Raw genomic sequence first — 18,200 nt, 5'->3', positions numbered from 1 at the left:
AGTGGAGTGGACAAAATATAATTCACTCAAGGAATAGCATAGCGTCCATAAGCTTTAAAAAACACAACAACCTGGCTGGGAATTACAAGACAGGGCAAGTATAAGTAGAGGGGAGATTCAGAACCAAATAGAAACAGGTGAGTAGCGTGTGTGCCAGCGCTAATTGTAAGAGCCAACAGCTGTAACACAACAGACATAGACGCTCAGATTAAACCTGACCCATGACACTTCAAGCTTGCAGATGAATAAAACTTTTCTTACATTATAATATTTTTTAGTCACTATTTGTCAAACAGGCGATGCAGTGGCGCAGTAGGTAGTGCTGTCGCCTCACAGCAAGAAGGTCGCTGGTTCGAACCTCGGCTCAGTTGGCATTTCTGTGTGGAGTTTTTCTCAATGCCTTCGCGTGGGTTTCCTCCGGGTGCTCCGGTTTCCCCCACAGTCCAAAGACATGTGGTACAGGTGAATTGGGTAGGCTAAATTGTCCATAGTGTATGAGTGTGTGTGTGGATGTTTCTCAAAGATGGGTTGCGGCTGGAAGGGCATCCGCTGCGTAAAAACTTGCTGGATAAGTTGACGGTTTATTCCGCTGTGGCGACCCCGGATTAATAAAGGGACTAAGCTGACAAGAAAATTAATGAATGAATATTTGTCAAAAAGGCCATTAGAGTTGATGTCAAATAGACGTCAAGGTTTTGGCGTCAAATCGATTTTCATTTTTGACGTGTTTTTCCTGCTGAAACAAACATCTTAAACCAGCCTAAGCAGGTTGGCTGGTGTGAGGTAGTTGATCAGCCTGGTTTTAGAGGGGTTTTCAGCCATTTTCAACCTTGTCTTAGCAGATCTGACTGGAAAATGAACAGCTAAAACCACCTTGACAAGCCTGGTTTTAGCTGGACATATAGTTTTGGCTGGGCTCCCAGTCTGCCTGGTTAAGTTGGATTTAGCTGGTCATCTCTGAGCCTGACCAGCTAAGACCAGGCTAGAAATGACTGGAAATCAGATTGGAAATGGCCAAACCCCCTCTAAAACAAGGCTGGACCAGATTAAACCAGCCAACCAGCCTAGAGTGAAATTTTCATGTTGTTTTGACATCAAGGTGCCCGCTGGATGATTATACATATGACACACACACACACCACACACACACACACACACACACACACACACACACACACACACATACTTTTTTGTCAAGAAAACCATTATTTCTCAAAGTGTCTTTGACCTGTGCTTTCTTATCATCTTTTTCTCCCTTGAACATAACACTAACACTTATGACACTCCCGGCACACAGTCTCTGTGTTATTTATGACATCAAACTTCCGGAAACAACTACAGGCCTCAGTACTCGGTAACCTTCACATTCTTAAACGTGATGAAAAAAAGTGCTTGAAGCCGCACACGTACAAACGCACTTCAACCCTACCTGTTGGAAGGCATCTAAATATGGTCATTTGTGTTATCAGCGCTATTCAGCGGCCCCCGGGGGAAACCTCCTCCATCACGGCCGGCGAATGACAAGATAAACAGTCGGCGCGGCGGGACAAGCGGGGATTGATTGCGCGTTTGTGCGATTAAAGCGAGACAGAGGTAACATGCAGACGGGAGGCAATTCGAAAATGGTAATGAAATTTAATGATGCGTGAAGATGGGTTTGGCTTTTTTTGTCAGCGGAGAACACAAAAAATAAATGCTTTTGCACTAAAGCGATCCGTAGCTGTGGGAAAAGGGGGAAGGACAACCAGGGACGTCGTTCCGGGTCCTTTGACCGGCAGGTCCATCAATATAAAATTGTTGCAGCTGCAAACGTACAGTATATAGGCTATACTCCATACAGACATACTGTACGTAGGCTCTCCTGAGATTATTTATTTATTTTTTTAATGCACAGCCAGAGTTGAATTCATTTACAGGATATCTCTGGGACAAAGTAACACCTCTTAAGTGAATGAAAGTCATTGATTTTAATGAAAGTGTGGACCTGCACTGGCAATACCAGATTATTCTTTGATAGAACTTCTTAATACCCTTTTGGTGAAGGTCAGAAAGCTGCCAGAGGGTTTACCATTAAACTGATAAAATTACAAGTTCGGAATCAATATAGTACTACATAAAAAAATCCAAGGTTGACAAAGAGTTGAAGGAAAAGGCTTGATTGTACATTTCATCCCATGGAGGGCAAAAGGAGACTTTTAATAGAACAGTCATGCTGATCTTTTCCATTCAACATTAGTTGAAAAATAAATAAATAGTTAATTGAAAAGTACTTGTGTTTTACTCATATTGCTTAAAAATATTCATCTCTATAATGTTAAGAATAATGTAAAGAACTTTTCCATTATAATTTATGTATTTAATTCATTACTGCAACTTATATTTTTAGTGTTTTGTCATTTTTTTTCAGTAAAGAACATAAAAATCCTCATAACGAGATAATTTGAGAAGCAGCAAATGTTTATTTTTTATTTTTTTAACAAGACACATTTGGTGAGATTCCAAATAAATGTACACACATGAAAAACATATTAAATATTATTAGAGTAATTCATAGTACTGCAGTGATTTTTAACCGTATTATAGTAACATGTATTATAATCTATTTATTTACATTGTTAATGAATGCTATTGACCTTATCCTTCAATGCGGAAGTGCACTCGTTTTTGTGATTGTTTTAGAACTTTCAATTCAGTTACCTATGGGAGAAATGACTAGAAATAATAAGTGGCAGAAAACGGTCTCTTGCTCTTCAAACAAGAGCGTCCATGACTTTACAGACAAAGCAGAATAATATAATAAGAACATATCAGTTTGCAACTTCAAGCAGCAGAACAAGCTGGTTTTAATGTCTAAAAATGAATGGAAGTAAATGAGACTGGAAGTCTCAAGCCAAAAACATTCAAATGACTGCGCCTGCTAGTACGCAAAGAATAAGGTGAATAGTATATTAGGGAGATCGGAAGGTCACAGGTTCAAGTCCGGATCTGGCAGGGTTTGTCGGTGATAAGAGTGTATGAGGTGAGTGCCTTGAGCAAGGCATCGATCCCCCAACTGCTCTTCGGGTGCAGCAGCAATAGCTGCCCACTGCTCCGCGTGTGTGTTTCAGGATCTGTGTGTGCGCACTTGCATGGGTTAAATGCAGAGCACAAATTGGGCCCAAAAAAAAATCACGATCAGTTACTACCAATAGTGAACTACTAACTGTAATAGTAATAGTATACTTTAGTTTTTACTACAGTAAACTGTTGTGTTGTAGTTTTCATGAATTCATTTTTCTTCTGCTTAGTCCCTTTATTCATCAGGGGCTGCCACAGTGGAATGAACCACCAACTTAACTAACAGATGTTTTACGCAGTGGATGCCGTTCCAGCTGCAACTCATCCCTGTGAAACACCCATACACACTCATTCACACACAGACACTACGGCCATTATAGTTTATTCAATTCACCTATACCACAGGTCTTTGGACTGTGTGGGTAACTAGAGCACCCTGAGGAAACCCACGGCAACACAGGCAGAACAAGCAAACTCCACACAGAAATGCCAACTGACCCAGCCTTCTTGCAGTGAGGCCACCAGGTTGCCATGTTGCAGTATATGATATTGTATTTATATGTAGGAAACTAGTGTGTGGTTGTTTATATTGCTAGTGTGTATGTTGTATTACACTAGAGCACCATAATTTAAGTACTTTACTATAGTATATTTTACAAACATAGCATTTAACAAATTATTATATTATTATTTATGTGAATTACATTAACGTGCGTTTATTTTGTCTTATTTTATATATATATATATATATATATATATATATATATATATATATATATATATATATATGAAAAATATCACACTCGTAGCAAAGAGATATGGCTGTATATCAGCACTGGTGGAAGGCGTGCGTTAGCATCCCACCAGTGCTGATATACAGCCATATCTCACTGCTACGAGTGTGATATTGCACTTATACAACGGTTTGATGGCACAATTGTGTATATAAATAATAAAATCAAACACTGAGAGTCTAAAAACCTCTTTTTATACATCTGCAGCTGACTTCAAAACAGCAGAAGCCATTACTAATTCAAAATGTCACTTTAGAGCAAGGGTGTCTAAACTCTGTCCTGGAGGGCCGGTGTCCTGCAGATTTTAGCTCCAACTTGCCTCAAAACACTTCCAAGGATGTTGCTAGAAAGCCTAGTAAGAGCTTGATTAGGTAGCCCAGGTGTGTCTGATTGGGGTTGGAACTAAACTTTACAGGACACCGGCCCTCCAGGACCGAGTTTGGACACCCCTGCTTTAGAGCTAGTGTTTGAATGACTATCTATAGCCTAATGTCTAAAGTAATGTCTAAAGTGATGTCCAAAGTAATGACAAAACAGCTCTGAAAATACGAGAGACTGGGGGGAGGGGGTGTTCGGGGGGGAGGTCTCTGAATAGTGAATAACACTGTTGAGAACCGGGATAGGATGCAGCAGGTTTTGGGCGGCTGATGCAATCAGGTTCTTTACTAAAGCTGGTAACCCAGGGGTGTTTATAGACTGTACCAAAAGAGGGGGGTGGGTGAAATTTCTGAGTTTTCTGGAAGAAATAAAAAAAACGGGATGGTTGCGGGAGATTGATCTGAAATTCGGGATACTCCCATGAAAAACAGGAGTGTTGACATGTATGCTTACCAGTTTGATAATGATCTGATCAGCTGTAGTAAGAAATCAGACTGTTATATCTTCTAAGCGTAAAGGCTGATCATGTGGTTCTGTCGCCATCTTGAGAATAGAAAATGTCAACCGTCTTTGTTTTCTTACACTATGGCAGGCTAATGGCTGTCGACAAGCTCTCTCAGAAATTGTAAATATTTTAAAATGGGCACTATATAATCTTAAAAATAAACTAGTTGCAATCTAAACAACTACATTCTCGACTAAAAAAGTACATTTTGTTACATTTTGTTGTCTAACAGCAGTAATATTTGTCAAACTGTAGTGTCTCTCTGCTTGTTGCTGGCTGTATGGGCGGAGTAATACACAAAGTGTAAAAAGGCTGTATTATCTATCAGCAAATCAGATTCGAGAACCAGACAGACAGAACTGTTGTATATATATATATATATATATATATATATATATATATATATATATATATATATATATATATATATTTAATATGCAGTGTTACTTTAATGTTAAAATAATGAATAAGTAAACAATTTAAAACCCACTAGTGATCCATTCTGTATTACAAATGATAAAAATCCCACAAAAAATGTACCCCAAAATATATTTCTGTACTACTTGGTAGAGATAACAAGGCCCCTGCAAGGTTTATGAACCATCCGCTTCACATTTAAAAAAAAACGACACCGTCAACTAACGCTCAATTACGACACTCAAATATTAACCTTTCACGATCTCTCTGCCGCAGTGGAGGCACATATGCACATTATAGCATCATTAAGCCTTCGGTACACACTAGCAATGTCAGCGTCTGTGAAAACCAAGGCCCTGTTTTTTTTCCACCGGAGATAACTAATTATGAAGACCACCGCTGAAAGGTTGCTTCACTGCCACATAAAGATAAAACAAATGGAAATGCACCAAATGCGTGACAACACATTAATAATGTTGTGGTTCTCCATGGCAGCCTGTTCAAGGAGACGTTTATGAAACATAAAAATAATGCAAACATAATAGGACGAACATAACAAGGCTGTGTATTCACAGCAATGCATTGTGGGTATGGGTGCGCCCTTGTTCCGCAAATGATCATTGATCACCTACCTACGCATTGGATTCTTTACCACCTGCTGAACGCATGGTTAATTTTTGCAGAATTACACAATCAACGTGACTAGCCATTGATTCGAAGCACTTCTCATGTTCAATAGGGATGTTATGGTAAAACGGGAGAGTTGATGAAGAATTGATTAGTTTTAAATGGTGAGACTGATATTGTGTTATTGAAACGCTACTAAATCTCCTCCGCATGTTTTTTTGTTTTTTGTCGAGATGCCTGCGCCCCGGGGAGATGATGTTCCCTGTGCTGTAATGGCTTCCAAACAAGGTTCATTTCATCAGTGCAAGGAACATTAAATATATGACAGCCGTAATGTAGCAAATCTGAAAGCCGTGGCACTTTATATAAGGTTTACCTTGCAATTTCCGTTCTGCAAGTGAACGTAAATTGTAGCTCACTCATTTAAGTCAACATGAAATCAAAATCGAGCGTGTTTACTTAATAATACAGGTTTTGGTGCTCTCGTGAAACAATTTGCACATTATTCAGGAGTAAAAAATTGCAATCTTTCATCAAAAATGACTTGCTGCTTTTTATCATTTAATTTTTTTCTCTGTTGCTTTTCTACAATCATTCAACCACTACCTTGAAAAAAGCCATTTGTTAGCATTCTCATGTATCTCAAATGTTAATTGAGTCACTACATTGGGTATTGATTAAAACCAAGGAAAATATGCACAATGTATATTATTTTTAATTCAAATTTCTGAACAAAGATTAAGATTATATATATATATATATATATATATATATATATATATATATATATATATATATATATATATATATATATATGACTAGTGGACATGGACTGTCATTGTATCACCATGCTAATGACATCATACGCCCTTAATTTGTGAATTGACTTTGTAGAAAATGTGAATTTAAAGGGCTGATGAAATGAGAAACCAAAATTCCCTTGATCTTTTCACATATGAGAGCTGTTGGTACTATAAAAACTTTCTGTAAGTTTCAGAACTTAATACTTTGTGGTTCCTCTAAAATAAGTTTATATGGAAAATTTGGTTCTGGAACGTGCTACTCTATGATGTAATAGGGTGAATAAGCCCTGCCTCCTTAGAAATTTGAGTCCTACTTGTACCGAAACCTATTGAAGGCAAGCCTAAAATAATTAGTCTAAAAAGCATAACAGTAATGCTAACATTGCATCAATGACAGCATGCAGGGAAGGAGATGAAACGCTGCTATGTGATTGGCTAAACCGTGCATCATGTGACCAAGTTAGCGGTACAGATTTTCCAAATACTATTTTCAATAGTAAGAAAATTTTTGCTTTATCTTCACTGCTTGTTTAGTTCTGTTAATAATATTAATGCATAACTGTTAGCCAATAAGTGTAGCAGACATCTACTTCTGTGTCTAAAATTGGCCATGCCCGTTCAAACCAAATGTTTTGATGAAGATCAAAAAAGCACAATAAGTAGTAAATTACTTAGAAATTATACTTTAATTACATTTTAAGTCAATGTAAAGACGCAAATAGACATCCTGCGGTGCTATTTGTGCGTTTGACATGCTTAAAGGGCCTGAAATCCCTTTCTTTTAGTTCAAGTCTACCTCAGAACATTTAAAAAAAAAAAATTCGAGATGGGGGGCGTGGAGCTCTGCTAGTATAGGGAGGAGTGGGTGTGGCCGGCAAAGCAGAAGAAAAAGAGGAGAGCGAACAACTGTCAGTTGGCTCACAAAATGAGACACAACCATTAGGACACCCATGATTTTATTGTTTACAAAGTTAAAATGCAAAGAAATAAACTGTACGCAATTTAACATTTGTCATTTGTAATTTTATATCCACATAACCACAATTTGCTATATCATCATAAAGGTATTCATGTTTATATAAACACTATAAATGAGGAGGACTTCTCCTCAATTCCATGATCTGAATGCAGACACAGTAGATAGCAGTGCAGCAGGTTTCTTTCCCTGTCTATTTTAACCATTAGCCCAGCCGGTAATCTGGAGATTTTAAAATAGGCGATGTGTCTGAATGGTAACAAACTCATCTGATAAAACACAAAGTCTGCAATTTTCCACAGCTCTCCCGATAAAAAATGCTTGCTGCAAACCAACAGCTTTGCTGTATCGGCCCTGAAAGAATTGTGGGAAAAAAACATGCAACAAACCCTGTGGATTATGGAAACAAACACATGCGAGCTGTGCCGTGCAGACGCGGTTTCACCCAGTCATTGGGTCACAGCTTGGCAGGTCTGCCTTGATTTCGGAAACCATGTACTCTTATGAATAATTTAAAAGTAGGGTCTTCCCATTAACTCTGCTATGAACAATGATGAGAAACCGATGCGTCATAACGCCACTAGCAGATTCGCACTACGTAACTGATTTTTATCCCGCCCCCAAAAAAATTTTAATCCCAGAAGATGAAATTAGCTGACAAAAGCTCAAAATTATTCAGTTTGCTCCTCAATTAAGCTGACAGGTGCTAACGTTGTCTTATATGATGCTCAACACACACAAATCTGTTAAAATTTTAAAAGTACTACATTGTGTCCTGAACCTTTAACATGCGAATTGCTCGAGTTAGAAAATCTGAACTTTAGTGGACATTTGTGCCGCGTAAACCAATCAGGAGCTTGTTGCAGTATGGGCATAATTACTACGTAGCTCCTGTTGTTAGTGTCCCGAGGGGAAATCCTGCTGCTCACACCAGACAACAGCTCATAAAACTGGGTTCAGCTCAGTCGGAAGCACTGCTGAAAGCTTCCATCAACCAGGTATAGTTTCTGGAGGAGTTGGTGAACTCACAGAGCTGGGTGCACCTCTGAAAGAATCTATTATCGGACACAGCGCGAACAAATCTATGTGATTTTTCAGCCCTTCTAAAGCACATAAAGCACAGGTACTCTCTCAATAAAATCCATGTTAGCCATTTAGCAACGAAACTAGAATCACCGGACACACAGAAGCCCTGAAGCAAATCTGTGAAAATGATTTTGAATGTAGTGAGTAAACTTAAAATGTTCACACTTATATATGTAGCGTCTGATGGAACATCCCATTACACTGTACAGAGCAGCATTATAACTCAAACTTAAAATGCAATTAGTATTATGAAACACAATATCACAAGTGGATGAACTGTATGCGGTAGACTGGTATGATAAAAGCTCAGCTGCTTTCATGCTTCAGCGATCTTGTTTTCCTTCAACAATGCTACCATGATACTAAGTTTAGAATACTTTAGCACATCCATGACCGTTTTTCATTTCAGCAGGAGTCCCTTAGTTCAGTGTAATGAAGAAAACAACTCCATGATTCCAACCTCAGTCACTTCGTCATCAAACTTTGCCTATGTTTGTTGTGAATATGCACCCTCTAGTGGTGAAAATTATATGCTGTTTCTTTAGAAGAGCAAACTGGTTCACATTTCTTTCAAACTTCCAGCAATTTATCAGTATTGGCTCTGACAGTTGTAACTATCGCATTGTGTTCTACAAAGTTGTGTTCTAAAATGTTTACTCAAACGTCCTTCTTCATCTTCATCTGTCTAAAACATCCGTATCTAACGATGCCCCAGTCGCGATTTCAGCAGCTCAGGAAAAAGCTGGTGTCTATGAGCCACTGGCAGGATTAATTTCTCAGGTCATCACTTACAGCGTGAGACGCTCGCAAGAAAGCTCCAGGCAAGGACAGAGTAAACTCTAGGGAGACATGGAGAGAGAGAGTGTGTGAAAGAGAGATAGAGCTGGTGAGATGTTGAAATGAGTGTGTGTGTGCGTGTTTGTGTGAAACCGTAAGCTGCTCTCCATCATACTAAAGACCAAGGGAAAATTGAAGAGGTCATCAGTCCAGACCCGCAGTCAGCCAGGATTCTTCAGCACTGACGCCATGCTGGAACCATTCAATTCATCATCTTTCGGCTAATTGCGCAGAATCTCTTCCTTATTTACCCAAGTAGGACATGATCCTAATAAATGTAACAGTGATAGTTACAATTAAAGGGTACAGAAAAGGGTAATCTAATGAGTAAAATGTAAATATATTTCAATCACCTGCAAAATGTCAAAATGCTACAACCATCTACACTTTTTTGCTGTTGTTCAAAATACGTATTTAAAATGAGCTGAAACAACACCATTCTTGAGATTTTTTGGGACAACTTAATTGTTTTATGTTCAATCCAACTTCAATTTGTTAAGTTAACTTAATCTCTGTAATGTGAAGGGATGCTGGACAGGAAGTGTGGATCCAAACACAGGTTAATTAAACAGAGATGGTCAGGCAAGCAACGTTCAACACAAGGGCAAACAGATGTATACAGGAAATCGAAAGTCGTAGTCGATAACAGGCGAATGGTAAGTACAGGCAGGCAGCAGACAACATAAACAAACAAAACAAAGCAAGGGTCAAAACAAAAAAAGGCTAGGAAAACGAGTCAAAATGTTCACTATACACTTTAACAAGACTCAGCAACAATGTGTGTGTGCTGTCTTTATTGTCCTTGTAATCAGTATTTGACAAATTCCCCGGCTGTGTTTGCAATCAGTCAGGATCAGGAACTGCTGTGTGTGTGTGTGTGTGTGTGAGGTGCATGACTGGATCTTGTAGTCCATGAAATAGCAGATTTGTAGTCTGTTAGCGATTTGTGTGTATACCAGCGATCTGCACAGGCTGAATTGCTGGTGACCGTGACAATCGATTTGTGTTGAGACTACATTAATACATTTTTGTGGAACCCTGCATTTGTTTACAGTGTAAATTTAAGTAGACTAAACATAAAACAATTAAGTTGTCCTCAAAAAAAAAGTTGAAAATTGTGTTGGTTCAACTCATATTTTATAAGCAGCTTAAACAAGCAGCAAAAGTTTTTTTTTTTCAGTGTAGCTGCTTGCCGGTGTGTTGCTACTGTATTCAGCTGCTAGGCTAATCTTGGTGGTTGTAGATTGAGTACTTGCTATCCTGAGTCAAAAGAGCTCACAAAGGGTTCAATCTATGATATTCTTGCCCCTAGATATGGGTTGAGTCCCTCGTTCAATTTTTTTTCGGCCTTTCTGGGTCACTTTAAAACATCAAAGTATGATTTGTCATTCATTCCTCTAGATAACATGGTGTGCGATGAAATAGACAAGAAAATCTTTTTATATACTGAAATCTTTCAAACTAGTCAATATTATATCATCTGCTGTACCTTTAAATACTGATTATGCATTAAACTGGCAATTGCTACTCAAGTAGCTCTAAATATTGTCAGATAATGAGCTGAGCAAAACTATTGGTCCGCCAATAGAAGTTGACCTGGAAAACAAACTGACTGTAGAAGAAAACAAGTTGTGCTAATCCCAGGCACAGTATGTGCTGTAAGTGTGTCATTTGTCAGTAAAAATATTCTATAAATCACTACAGCAGTGTTTTGATGTTCAAATCCAGTGAAATACACAATTATAAATAGTGACACGAACCTTAATCTCTCACAAATTACCTACACAACTTTTGGTTTTGTTTTATAGAAAACATGGAAACACAATAGAGGCTTTAATTTGTTGTGTGTTTTAATAGACCACACAGAGCAGCATAACAGAAGCTTAAAATGTGTTTTGTATGATAAAATAAGACTGCTTCTTTTCCACATGATCGTGAACAGAAGGAGGAATCAACAGTAGAATAATAAAAGCTTTGCTGCTTTTGTGACAGATTGCACTTGTATCTCATCATCGTTTTGCTTTGACAACTTTCATCCTTATTCTGCATCATACTAGCAAAGTCCCAAGGGATTGTTACAAACTGATGTTTTTCTAGGGGATGGTGGGGTTTGACATTTGTGTAATTAAAATATATTTATACAAACAGTGAAGGAGTGCAAAAGACAACCAAAGTATGCCAAAATGCCAAAAATATGTGCTTTATTTATAATTCCCAAAAGTGAACAAAAACAATTAATTAATCAAAATAAAGAAAAAGTAAGTAAGGCAAAAATATACTATTTACAATATATACAACACTTAGACAAATAAAGACGGGAAAAAAAACAAGAAAGCTGGCAGAAGAAAAATAGAAATGAAAAGAACAAAACCCAAACTAAATCTATTCCCCAGAAGCATCTAGCTAACTAACTATGTGAAAATAAAAATAATAATCTATCTATCTATCATCTATCTATCCATCCAAAAAGTACAAGGGGTGGCGCTCGTCCCTAACCTAATGTACTATACAGCAGAGTAGTCCTATGTGTTGCAAAATGTATGTCACGCGTTAAATTGAGAAGGATATTCGAAAAACGGACGGATAACGTGCACACAGAAACGAGCAACAACAAAATACTGTTAGACAGGGTTATTTCTAAACGCAACGCAATAACACAAACAAGCGGAAAAAAACAGAGAAACAGAAGTCAACAGAGAGAGAAATCAAGGGGCTAGCAAGTGGTCTGACGCGTGTTTTTATGACAGGTGGACTTTGCTTATTGGATGTGACGTAAGAGTGACGTGACCGGGGAGGAAATGACTGACAGCTGAATAGACCAATAAACGGAACCTGAGAATAATGAAAGCAGATATGGGAGAATAGAGCGAGAGCGAGCGAGAGAGAGAGATAAAAAAAAAAACACAGAGCACAAATAACACAAATACATAACAGGATGAAATTAAGACCACAGATTTCATGATTCCACACTCATTCAATGACTTGGTTTTTTTGTGACACTGTAATTTTACCTCTAATGGCGAAAAACACAACCCAGGCTCATTCTAAAAACGTAGTCCCATGGAGGTTTTTGGAGACCACAAATTACGTAGCCGGAGGTACCTATGGCTGTATTTCATTTTTAAGCAAATGCTTAAAATGATGGCGTTCCTTTTCGCACTTACCGGCTGACTGCTTACCTCTGTGTGGAGGGCTTTCCCGCTGCATCCAGTTTGTCCAGTTAGCTGGTCGTGTACGTCGGCGGACTTGAGACGCGGAGAGGAATTGACCATGATGACGACAATGACCGGGTTTGAGTCCGGGGAAGAGCAGTTCCAGAAATCAGGTAAGACAAAAACAGAATCCAAAAAATAAAGTAAACAAGTTCATAACAGGGTGAGAATGTGGTAAAATCTGAAAACGTGGTAAAAATCAGACGAGGGCTTTTCTTTTTCTGGACAGCTTTTGTAAATTGTTGGTGGGGTTTAGGGAAGTAAGTGGGCGGGCGGGCGGGTCAATCGGTAAAATTGATTGGGTTTAGGGCGAATAGCCTGGTGGTAAAGTGAGCCGACAAATAACACTGAGATGCTCACAATGAGTTCTGGCCCCTTAAAATGTATTTATAAAAAATTGTAAGGCAACATGCTGCACAGCTTTTTTTTTAATTGACTACACTTGACTCGATTTAAGTTAACTCAAAAACTCTTCACAAAAAGATCCTTATAATTTTAAGTTGTCAACTTTTTTACAGTGTGCAAAAAAAAAAAAAAAAAAAAATCTTACATTTGTTTTTGTCTTGTTTCTAGTCCAAACATCTAAACATTCTTAAATAAAGAAACATTTTCTAGACAAATAAAACAATTGCTATGTTGACATAAATAATAAGTGTTTTTCCATAAAACAAGTAAGCAAAAAAACTAACCTAAAAAATAAAATTATTTTACTTACCTCATTGACAGGTTATTTTGTTTTCTGTTTAAAGTAAAATAATTTGACTTAACCCATTGGCAAATTACGTCAACACAGGATCATTGTGAATACATAGCCCCGTCTACATTTCTGGAGAGCGCAAATTAGCCAGAGGTACTACGTATGGCTGCATTTTCTCTTTAAAACGAATGCTATTGGGCGGTATGCTGCCAATGGGTTCTGTTCCTTTTTGCGCTACCAGCTGATCACTTACCTCTATATGAACGACTTTTCCACTGACGACTTTTCCCATCAGATTGTCCAGGGATTATTGTAGGGATTAATGTGAGAAGAGTAAGCACAAATGGCACTCAATGGGAGATATTTGAGATCTCAAAAAGTGTACACAGCGGCCTCTATTGGATTTGCAAAAACAAAAACTGTAAAAAAAAAAAAAAAAAAAAACGTAGCTCCTGGGACATATTTCGCGCTTTAAAGAAATGTATACAGTGGTACGTATCCACAATGAGCCTGGGTTGAATTATGTAAATAATCACTTAATATTAATTTATTAATTCAGAAAACAAAACAATATTTTTTACTTGTCTAGAAAATGCTTCTTGATTCTAGAAGCAAGATGTAAACTCCAAGAACGAAAAGCAGTTTTTATTTTTAAAATCTATTTTCAGGCTTGGACATTAACATTTCAATAAATATTTTAACAATTAATCAACGTTTGTTGAACTGAGGTTTCGAAATGACAATAAAGGTTATTATTATGATTATTTTTTTTTTGCTAATACTTCATTTTTTTTGTTTGCTACAGAGTGACTCAGGAACAGTGACACATGGCTTCACACCCTGATAGTACTCCTTGTATCCGTGCGCACAGGTTGATAGAATTAGTTCAGGCCCCTAAAGTCAACCACACATTATTCCAGAACCAAAGATGTGGGTTAAATCGCATTAAGCACAACCTCATAGCTAGCTCAAAGATTAGCATGTTGACATTTGAATTATATGCAAATCTACAGAATCCCCTTTTGTTTTTGACCTCGAAACCTGAAACGGACACGTGTCATCTGTGGGGATCTCTAGGGTATCGTTGGTCTCCTCCGTGCTGTCAATCTCCGATCGCACTCGCTGGCCCTTTTCGCCCGTTATGTATTCATCCGGCTCGTCCCCGAAGGCGTAAAACTGGAAAGGAGAAATGAGGAGAATAAAGTGACAGATTAATTTATTGACCAGGTATCCTCCTCTCGGCTCACACCTCTCCGTCTATCGCCGCCCCAGGTGTCGCCGTTGCCCGCCGCGTGATGGTCTGACGCCAAGTGACTGAGAGGTGATGCGCGGGCAGAAATTGAGAGCGATGGTCATTCATCACGCGGGGGTAAAAACCAGCACCTCTTTCCCCCTGAGACAGCAGCAGGTGATAGGAAAAGAGAAAACCAGGCTGAGTTTTTTTACGCTGTCTGGCCCATATATCCCATAATTCCGTTAGCTTGATAATGTCAGGCATGCAGGCGGAGTTGGGTCATCTTTATATCCAAGCAGAGCAGATCCTTCCTACACTGACTAAGGTAAGTGTTGTCTGTAATAAATTAAGTTGATACTTTATTAATTGCACTGAAATACATTTCTAAAGGCATAATTCACCCAAAAATTAACATTTACTCAGTATTTACTCAACTCTTTCTTCTGATAAACACCAAAGAAGATATTTTAAAGAAAGTTAAAAACCCAAAACCACTGACTTCCATTGTAGGAAAAACAGATACTTTAAAAGTCAAGGGTTAAAGGTTTTCAGAACATCTTATTTTGTGTCCTTTAGAAGAAAGAGAGACAACAGGTTTGGAACAAGTAAACGAGACAGAATTTTTAGTTTTGGGTGAACTGTCGCTTTAAGTTGATTTAATGGTTCACTTTAAACAATAAATGTACACAATATGCAAGTTGTAGTATCACACCAAAGTTGATATACTGAATATTGAGACATGGAACAGATTTTCCTTTCAATATTTTGTTTCTATTTTGGCTTCGAACAATTATGAAAACATTGTGAAGTCATTAAATTGAATTAGCTTTCTAACCTCCAAATCAGTTGAATCATTAACTGTTACGTGACTGACAAAATGAAGATACATTGTTCCCTGGGAGCTTTCTAAACATGCAAATTTAAATGTAAAAATCATGGACATTCTAAGGATTATACCAAAGGTGTATATTAGTTTAAGGTGTATATTATATATGTATAAAGGTGTATATTAGTAATGTATAAAGGTGTATATTAGTAAAATTAGTTAATATACACTAAAATATGTTAAAACTATCAATTATATTAACGTAACTAACCATGACTGCACATCAGCTGCACCATCACCCAGCAATATCACTGTCTGAAGGCAGGATAGCAGAGAAGGTAATAAAGTCCTCCAAAAAACAACATGTCGCTGAATCTTTCAAACAAACATACCCAACTGGTAATAGACACATAAATATAACAAAGGCAGTGCAGGTGTTTATTGCTAAAGATTTGCAGCAGTTTTCAGTGATTGGAGATGTGGGCTTTTGTCATCTTATAAAAGCACTCGATCTGCATTACACACTACAGTATCGCATTTGTTTCAGCATCGAGATAATTAGGATGGTTTATTTATGTTTACTTAAGTACAAAAATGTTTATTTGAAATGGTCAATTTATCTTCCAACTTCACATGTAGGTTTATTTTCATAATGTAGGAATTTATGTGTTCCCCAGTTTGTAAATGAGATACCAGCAGCTGTGAGATATCAGTGTTAATTTTTTTTATACAATACACTAGGAACTAGTGTACTTTTCTTGGCTTTTAAGTAAAACAAAATGAGTATTGCAATAAATTCTTTCTATTTTTTTCTCCTTAACCTCTTACTGTTCCTATTGCTTATAGAATAACAACAACAAAAAAACGTGGCAAGCCATGAAAAAAAAAAAAAAACGTGTTAAAAAAATCGAGGTATGTATTTAACCGTGGGCTAACTGTATTGTTGCATCCCTAATTTGTATTATCCCATTCATACATTTCAATAGTGTTTGCTCATCCCTCAATGATCCCTCAATGATGATTTTTTCTTCACTCCCATCAGGTGAAGTTTTTTTTCCCTCTCCGCTGTCACCACTGGCTCGCATGGTTCAGGATTGGAAGAGCTACGCATCGATGAATTTGCTCTTCAGTATTTGAACTCTCAGTAATGATTAAATCACACTGAACTGAGCTAAACTGAACTGAACTTAAACACTAAAAACTGAACTACACTGTTCCAGTTACTATGACCATTTATGTGAAGCTGCTTTGACACAATCTACATTGTAAAAGCGCTATACAAATAAAGCTGAATTGAATTAAATTGAATGGTTGGGTTTAGGGGCTGGTGTTTACAGGCATGTCGTACTTTAAAAATGTTAGGTTTTCATACAAATGAAATTTCTTTTTTTTTTTTTTTTTTTGGCATGTATAATAGTTATGTTTCCTTGTATGATTGGGCTGATTTAACATAGCATAAATTGATTTTGTCATTTTTGTGAAAATGATTTTGGCGTTTGGGGTGACAGTGGCCCTCTCACAAATCTTTGTTTTGGGCCCTTGAGGTATAGAACCGGCTCTGTTTTCCAGTGTTCCTCTATCCAGTTTTCAAGCATCTTTATTATGGCAGTGTTCTCCATCCCCGACCTCTCGTATATATATCACACCCTTGTCTTCCTGCTGCTTTAGGTTGATGTAGAGGGTCATGTGGTTACCACATGCACCATGGTTTGATGGACAGTATCTGTTTAATGCAGGAAAAGAGTGATGTATCATACTGCCAAGCTTTTAAATAATGTTTACACATTTGACAGGTACTGCACACTGGGATAGACATGTCTTTACCAATTCTGTTGCCAGTATTCCATTACCACCTGCAGAAATAAATCCTGTTCACATTAAAAGAATGGTTCGATAAATAAAAAGGATAAATAAATAATCCTTTATACTGTATGTGAAGCACCAGAAACACTATGAAGGTATCACAAAAGAGGTTCATATACTTTGGAAACCATATGAAGCTTTGTTTGACGAAAAATCCAGAATATAAAAGTACCATAGACTTAAGTGCATTAATTCAATATGTTAAATTGTTCACTGACATTTACATAGTACGTAAAAATCCCTAGTATTGGTTTTACATGCTCATTTATAACCAGAGGTGTTGCCCCTAGAATGAAAAGCATGGTTTGGACCATTTTTGTATAGCGATCTGTTCTAACACTCCAAATGCTACTTATATTTATATTCAGTCTATGCCTGCAGTATTTGTTGCCTCCTTACAATATTTCTCAACAAATTCCACAATATATACATTAAACTATCACAAGAAATATATGACTATTCAGGGTGCTTTGCTTCTTATATCTCACATTTTGCTTTCTAGCGAGGTGTAAACAGCTAAGAGGGTTTACTACAGTTCACTGAAAGCTCACTTCGGCTGTTTAATATGCGTTCTTCAGCGGTCTTGCATCCTCGTGTTCTCTTGTAACGTCATCATCAGCTGCCAAAGTTCAGTTCCAATACTTAAGACCGCATGTACGGAGGACACGTGAAACTTCCCGAATGTGTTCTTGATATCGTGGACGCAACGATGCAGACTTGAGCACCGCTCTCGCTTTAGAAGTTCCAGAAGTCATTGCGACTGGAGGTGGGAAGTGCAGCATTTTATTTAGAATTATTATTAAAGTATAAAGATATCACTTATTTACCTCAAGAGCTTCCCTAAATGAAACAGTGAATATAAACATTACCATGGGCATCTTAATAAAG

Source organism: Danio rerio, chromosome 22 (assembly GCF_049306965.1).
Source record: "Danio rerio strain Tuebingen ecotype United States chromosome 22, GRCz12tu, whole genome shotgun sequence".
Classification (NCBI taxonomy): Eukaryota; Metazoa; Chordata; class Actinopteri; order Cypriniformes; family Danionidae; genus Danio; species Danio rerio.
This window is presented reverse-complemented; position numbering follows the sequence as displayed.